Genomic DNA, 6,805 nt, shown 5'->3' with positions numbered 1-6,805 from the left:
CAGTAACAAGAAGCAAGCCTGCAGGGAAAGCATCCAGTCTTTCCTTCCTGCTGAGTTTTCAAAGCCAGCTTCTATGAAAATGTATGTTACATGTAGAAAAAGTTTATCGTAAACTGTGAAAATCATGCCTTGAAAATAATATTCTAAGTGAAATCACTGTTTTATGTTCCTAGATAAAAATAATAAATTGTAATTTGGAAAGGAAAACGATTCTAAGTTCTCTACAAAGCACCTACTTCTTTCTTTCTTTCTTTAGCTTGTATCTCACATATAGAAGCCTCTTAGCATTAAGGGGAGTAGAGTTCAGCCCGCCTTCCTCAGCAGGACATAGAAAGGTATCCCTTATAAAGACAGATAAGAAAGTGCTGGCATGAGTAAAATAGAGCAACAAAGAGCATTTGTCTATCTTCCTCCTCTTCCCCGTATATTTTCTCCTTTCCTCTTCCTCTCCTCTTCTATTTGCATTCCGCAGGACTTAATTTAAAAAATGAAAGGTATTATTGTGGGAGACACAGAGACTATTACCAATGCAAATTCAGTGAAGAAATATGATCATGGATTGTTTACATCACCTAGGACTATCCTATTAACATGAAGAGTAGCCTAAGAAAAGCAAAACGAAATCAACTTTTTTCAACATGATTATACAAAGGTGAAAATCCAATGCTAAAAGCAATGTTACTGATTTTATTTTCCTCTGCAATACTCTGTCATAAATTCAGCATCTTATTTTACTTCCAGAACAAATTCCATGTGCCAATTTGCATCCTATTTCTTCATTCAACAGTGGTGTTTTGTGTTGTGTCTACTACATGCCAGACACTCTTCTATGCACTAGGGATACAGCATTTAACAAAACAGACAACATTCTGTCATGGTAGAATCTGTGTTCTAAGGGAAAGACTAGACAACACACAAAAGGAATAAACAGGTTAGATAGTTTACTTGAAAGTAACAAGTACTTTGCAAAGAAAGAAAGCAGGTTGATGTACTGGAGACAGGAAGGGAAAGATCAACAGGACCTGAGTCAAAGAAGTAAGGAAGCTCAGCTCACAGTGGGCTTTGCCAAGGAATCCTCATGACTCTGGCTTTTACTGTGAATCAAAGGAGACATCCATTGGCTCGGGCTATTAAACAGGTGAGTAATGTTATCTCAACTAAGAATTTTTAAAAGACCACTGTGACATGAAATTACAAGAATGAAAATTATTTATAACCACAAGTCGTTTTTCCTTTTAGAAGCCTCAGGATCTAAATTCTTTATGGTGTTAAGTTGAATGTCACGGAATGGATCAGCAGACTGGATTCACAAAGTATGGAGGCAAAAGTTTTGGTCCAAAACTAAAAACGGCTGAGGCAAGCAAGTCATTTAGAAAAGTGTCCCTGCAGTATCAAAAAATTGCTTGAGGAAATAAAACACCAGTGGAATCATTCCATCTCTGCTTTCTTCCTACAAGAGTCTCCTGTATATTTTATTCCTCTCACCTCACACATCCCCCTGGTGGCTGTTGTTCATCCAGACTTCATAGTCTGAACACACCTGTTATCAATAACATTCTGTGGTCACGCCACCTTAGAAACACATTATCCCCTCGTCTCTGCTTCAGGCCAACTTAATTCACATACTGCAGTTCTCTTTGATGTAGTCATTTTTCTAAAATGCTGTTTTAGAGACTTCTCTCGCTTCTATTCCACAAGTGTTTTGAAGTACTTATTGTGCCTTAACCTCTTCATAGATACTCTTTAAAATAGAGGATCCTAAGAAGGCACAGTCTCAATTGCTAATATCTAGAATAAAGACATGCAGCACACTTTTCTACCCTTCCTAAAAATGTTATATGAAATAAAACTATTTTATTAATCAACTAATTAGAGAAGCTTTTATGTACTGCTTAATAAATCTACATGCAATCACTGTCCTAGAGTTTTAGACTTAAAAATGATGCACTTTTTTAAAAGCTCATAGTCCAGTGAAGTAGAAAGACAATAAACAGACAAAGGCGGATCAGAGAGATACAGTCAGAGATGGGAACACATAGGATTAGTACAAGTTCCATGAGCCATCAGACAGCTTAAAGAGTCTTTGGATTAAATTGTGCCCCTCTCCAAAATTTATAGGTTCAGTTCTAACCTCAAATGTGACTGTAGTTGGAGATAAGGGCTTTTAAGGATGTAATTAAGGTTAAATGAGGTCATAAAGGTGGAATACAAATATAATAGGAGTGGTGTCCTTATAAAAATATGAAGAGACACCAGGCGCATGTGCACAGAGAAAAGACCATGTGAGGACACAGAGAGAATGCATGTCCGCAAGCCCAGGAAAGAAGCCTCAGCAGAAACCTAGCGTGCCAGCACCTTGACCTCAGACCTCCAGCCTCCCGAACTGTGAGAAAATAAATTTTTCTTCTTTAAGATACACAGTTTGTGGTATTTTGTTATGACAGCCTGAGCTGACTAAGACAAGGAGATCAAAGACAGCCAGGACTTCAGTAAATAAGACTAGAGCATAGGATGTGGGGAGACATTTGCAGAATGAGGACTGGCTAGCCTTAACTCTGGTAAGATTGGCAGTTGTCAAATCATGAAGATAGTCTGTAAGTTTGGGCTGAAGCCTTAGAGAGAAGTCAAACCAAAACAAGTTTAGGAAAAGAGTACTAGTTAGGTGCAACTGGTTATGGATTGCATGCTTGTGTCTCTCCAAAATTCATATGTTGAAACTCTAACCTCCAATGGCATATTAGGAGGTGGGGGACTTTAGGAGGTAATTAGGTTTAGATGAGGTCATGAGGGTGAAACACTATGATGGGATTAGTGTCCTCTAAGAAGAGGAAAAAGAGACTAGAACTTGCTCTCCCAGCCCTGGGAGGAGACAACTAGAAGGCAGCTGTATGCTAGGCAGGAAGGGGGCCCTCACCCAACACCAGATCTGCTGGCATTTCCATCTTGGATTTCCAGCTTCCAGAACTGTGAGAAATAAAAGTGTTTTTTAAGGCCACCCAATGTGTGGTATTTTTGTTATAGCAGCCCCAAAATGCTATCGATATGTGACCGAGACACAACTATTTATAAACATAATGTAAAAAAAAAAAGTAGGCTTATTTTAGATAATTCAGTTCTATAACCTGTGCCCAAATAGACAAGATAATCAATTCCAGTGACGTTTAACACTATATAATAAATGCAGATTTTTCATTTATGAAGCAGGCAAGATAACTTCATCTCTTTGAACTTCAATTTCTTCATCTACACTAGTTATCACAAAAGTGTCATTCTTTATCATCTCCATAACAACTAAGCAAATGAATGTATCTGTATGCAATGAACAGTATGATTAATATTTTGAAGAATCTGCATAAAGATACAGAAATAAACAACACTCAGACAAGATAGAAACGTTAGAGTCATCTGGCTCAACTCTCTCATTTTACAGACAAAAATGAGGTTGATGTAAAATAAAAGGTTAAAAGACCTGCTTACATGTTGTGAGGCAGCGCAGTGATTAGAACTTAAGGGGGTTTATGCTTCCCATATCTGTGCTCTGCTTATGGACTCCATAAATGCACACACATTGCAACAATTCTTATAATTCTTACTGCTAAATGCTAAATTGTTGCATTTTAGAGACAATATTTTAGGAACTGTGTAATCTGACTCTATGTCACAGATGCGAGAATTGAGACCTATAATATTTAACTGACGGGAGTAATCTCCTTATAAGTACAGAGCTAGAACTGAGGTATATTGCCTAACAGCCCTGTTGGCTAATACAATGCCTGGTACCTGAACTAGTGGTATAGTAAGGACAGGTGGTTAGAATAGACAATCGTAGGATGCGTTGTCTGTAGAAAAATTAAGAAAAGTTAACTACAATTTGGTCTGTTTTTAATTATCACCATGTACCATTAACCCTAAACAATTTCAGTGATTAAAATATATTACCCTGAAAGAAATCTTATTTGTCAACATCCTTAATAATGTTGAAAATACCATTTAGTTTTTTATAATGTCTACATAAGCTTCAAATTTGCACATATTTATTATTTATCCTTTAATAGGCATCATGTTCTACATAGAAGGAATTTTGGAGAATTCCCAGTTATACACCTACAGAAGGAGTTTCTGATGCACCTGGAATCATTTTACGTATCAAAAGCACTTGAGGCTATATTCAGCTATTAAGATGGTAATAATGCATCTTGGTTAACAACTCACCTATAAAGATAATTTGAGTATATTCCTTCCTGCTTTTATTTGGCTTTCATTATGTAGCATATATATTATACATAATATATATACATAATAAGTGAGGTTGGGAAAGGAAATTCAACAAAAAGTTCATAAGCATTTTTGGGGATAGAACATTTTACTATAAAATATTGAAAAAAATACTTGAAAATTTTCATAAAAAATGGTACCTACTTTTTTTCTTCTCTGTGTTTACCACAATGGCTTAGTATAGAAACCACAAGGGCTTATCTAAGCTGAGCATTGTGAAAGAAATGCCATGTCTAGCAACTTGTCCTCTCCCTTGCATTCTCCATATTCCATCAAAGGATAACCTGACATAACACACACACAACAGCCCCACCACATGCCTGCTGTGTATGAATGTTTGTGTATGTATATATATATATATATATATATATATATATATATATATATATATATATATATATATATATATATAGGACAGTTTTTCATACCACTTGAAAAAAATTTCCAGTTTGACTTCAGGATCAATAACTTACTTTAAAACTTGTTTTAAAATTACCCCACTTTGTAAAAATCCCTAAGTTTGAATCTAAACAGCCCAGCGGTCTTATGTTATTACGGATTCACCCAAATTTTAACTGTGTCAATGGACATCCCAAAGTCTATTCACAATGGATTATCCAGACTGGCTCTTTATGGCAGGAGCTTTTAACTTAGACTTTGTAAAAGTCCATAAATGCTCTAACGCTGGATATAAAATGTTATATATGTGCAAACTTTCTGAGAGACAATCCATAGCTTTCACCAAATTCTCAGAGGCTGGCAATCTGGATGAGTTGAGAAGTCAAAACTACATAAGAACCATTTACTCCTAGATTCAAAGAGTAAGGAAAGTTTCATTTATTAAATCTAGGTGTTAGACACATAGGATTTGAAGTATTTTCTCTAGTTGTCTGTTCAAAATAGTTCATAAGCAAGTTTCTACAGAATGAATTTCTTAAAGACAAAGGCAATACATGAAATTTTCTTTAAATCAAAACCTATCAGTGTTTCAGGGTGAGGAGCTGGGGTCTTTTTGTTTTTTGTTTTGTTTTGTTTTGTTTTTACTGTATTAAAATACTGAGTTTATTTCACATGTATATTTTTGTCTCCACACCATTTCCATTTGTCTGACCACCACTACTACTATGTCCTATCATAACATTCCATACATACTTAAAACCAAGCAAAGGGTGGAGTTCCATCTTTAAAAACTAAACAGGCATTTTGGACAACACATTCTTGGCAATGGAACCTGGACAACATTTATCAGACATGGTAGGGAAAGTTCTCACTCTGCATTATAAAAAGGACAGCCAGATATCAACTGTTACAGAAATGAAATAAGACAGAAAATTTTAACAAACTGTTTAAACTATTTTCTTAAAGAGACTTCCTCCACTGCCAGAGATCTTGAACAGCCTCCTGGTCAGTCATCCGGAAACAATTCTTCACAAAATTGATGAATTTGGCTTCCACTTTGGGAAGGGAACCACCTTTTTCTATACTTGCTTGCATTTTTGCTTTAATATCTTCTACAGAGCTCGGTCCTTTTGGCATTTTAGGAGTTTTTTCCTGTTGTTTTGAAGGATTCTTGACCTTTTGATCTTGTGTTGATGGTTTTGAGTTTTTTCCATTCTGGTTTGGTTTTTGCACATTTTTGGCTGGAGTATCTCGTACAGATTTCTTTACTGTAGCTTTTTCTTCAGCTTCCTTATCATCAAAGTCATCATCATCATCTTCATCATCATCATCTTCATCATCTTCATCTTCATCATTATCTTCATCATCATCATCATCTTCATCTTCATCTTCATCTTCATCATCATCATCTTCTTCATCTTAATCAGCAGCAAGTTTTACTTTTTTCTGTGGAAACTTTCTACCACTTCCAGGGGCAGAACGCTTTCCAGATATACTTAGGAGTTTCACATCTTCCTCCTCTTCATCTTCTGATTCTGCATCTTCCTCCATAGCTACTAAGTGCTGTCCACTAATATTCACAGGCCCTGAACCATACTTCAACCATAAGACCACAGGTGGTGTTATTTCAAAGCCCTCAAGGGAAACAATTGGCTGAACATTTTCAAAGTTGCTAGTGTTACTTTAATTGGACCACCTTCATAATTCATCGCCTCTGCTTCGACAACGCTCAATTCATCCTTTGCGCCAGCCCCTAAACTGACCGTTCTTAAAGATAACTGGTGCTCACTTTCATCATTATCCACCTTAAAGTGATAATCTTTGTCGGCCTTTAGTTCACAACTGGAAAGATAGTTCTGGGGCCTCAGGGAGCTCATGTCCATGTCCATCAAATCTTCCATGGGTTGGTGGCACCCACTTAGGTGGGAGAGAAGGTGGACGGAGATAAAAGACTACCGTTCCAGGGAACAGTTGCGCAGGATGGAATCACACCAGGGCGAGGAGCTGTTTATTACGTAGAGTTAATAAGACAGGCAGACAGATGCAAGTGCAAAAGATCTGTACTAAATTAAGTCCTGATCTGTATGTTAACCCCTTAAGAATACAGAAGACAAGTGAAAAAGCTTTGACT

At 36.6% G+C, this 6,805-nt stretch overlaps 1 pseudogene; it reads right to left on the bottom strand.

Moving 5' to 3' along the window:
* Window positions 1-5,624: 5,624 nt before the first annotated feature.
* LOC133089888 (nucleophosmin-like) lies at window positions 5,625-6,575 on the bottom strand (annotated as a pseudogene).
* Between the last annotated feature and the right edge of the window lie 230 nt (window positions 6,576-6,805).

This window comes from Eubalaena glacialis, chromosome 4 (assembly GCF_028564815.1).
Source record: "Eubalaena glacialis isolate mEubGla1 chromosome 4, mEubGla1.1.hap2.+ XY, whole genome shotgun sequence".
Lineage (NCBI taxonomy): Eukaryota > Metazoa > Chordata > Mammalia > Artiodactyla > Balaenidae > Eubalaena > Eubalaena glacialis.
Note: the sequence above shows the minus strand (reverse complement) of the source record. Positions and strands in the feature narration are given on the sequence as shown.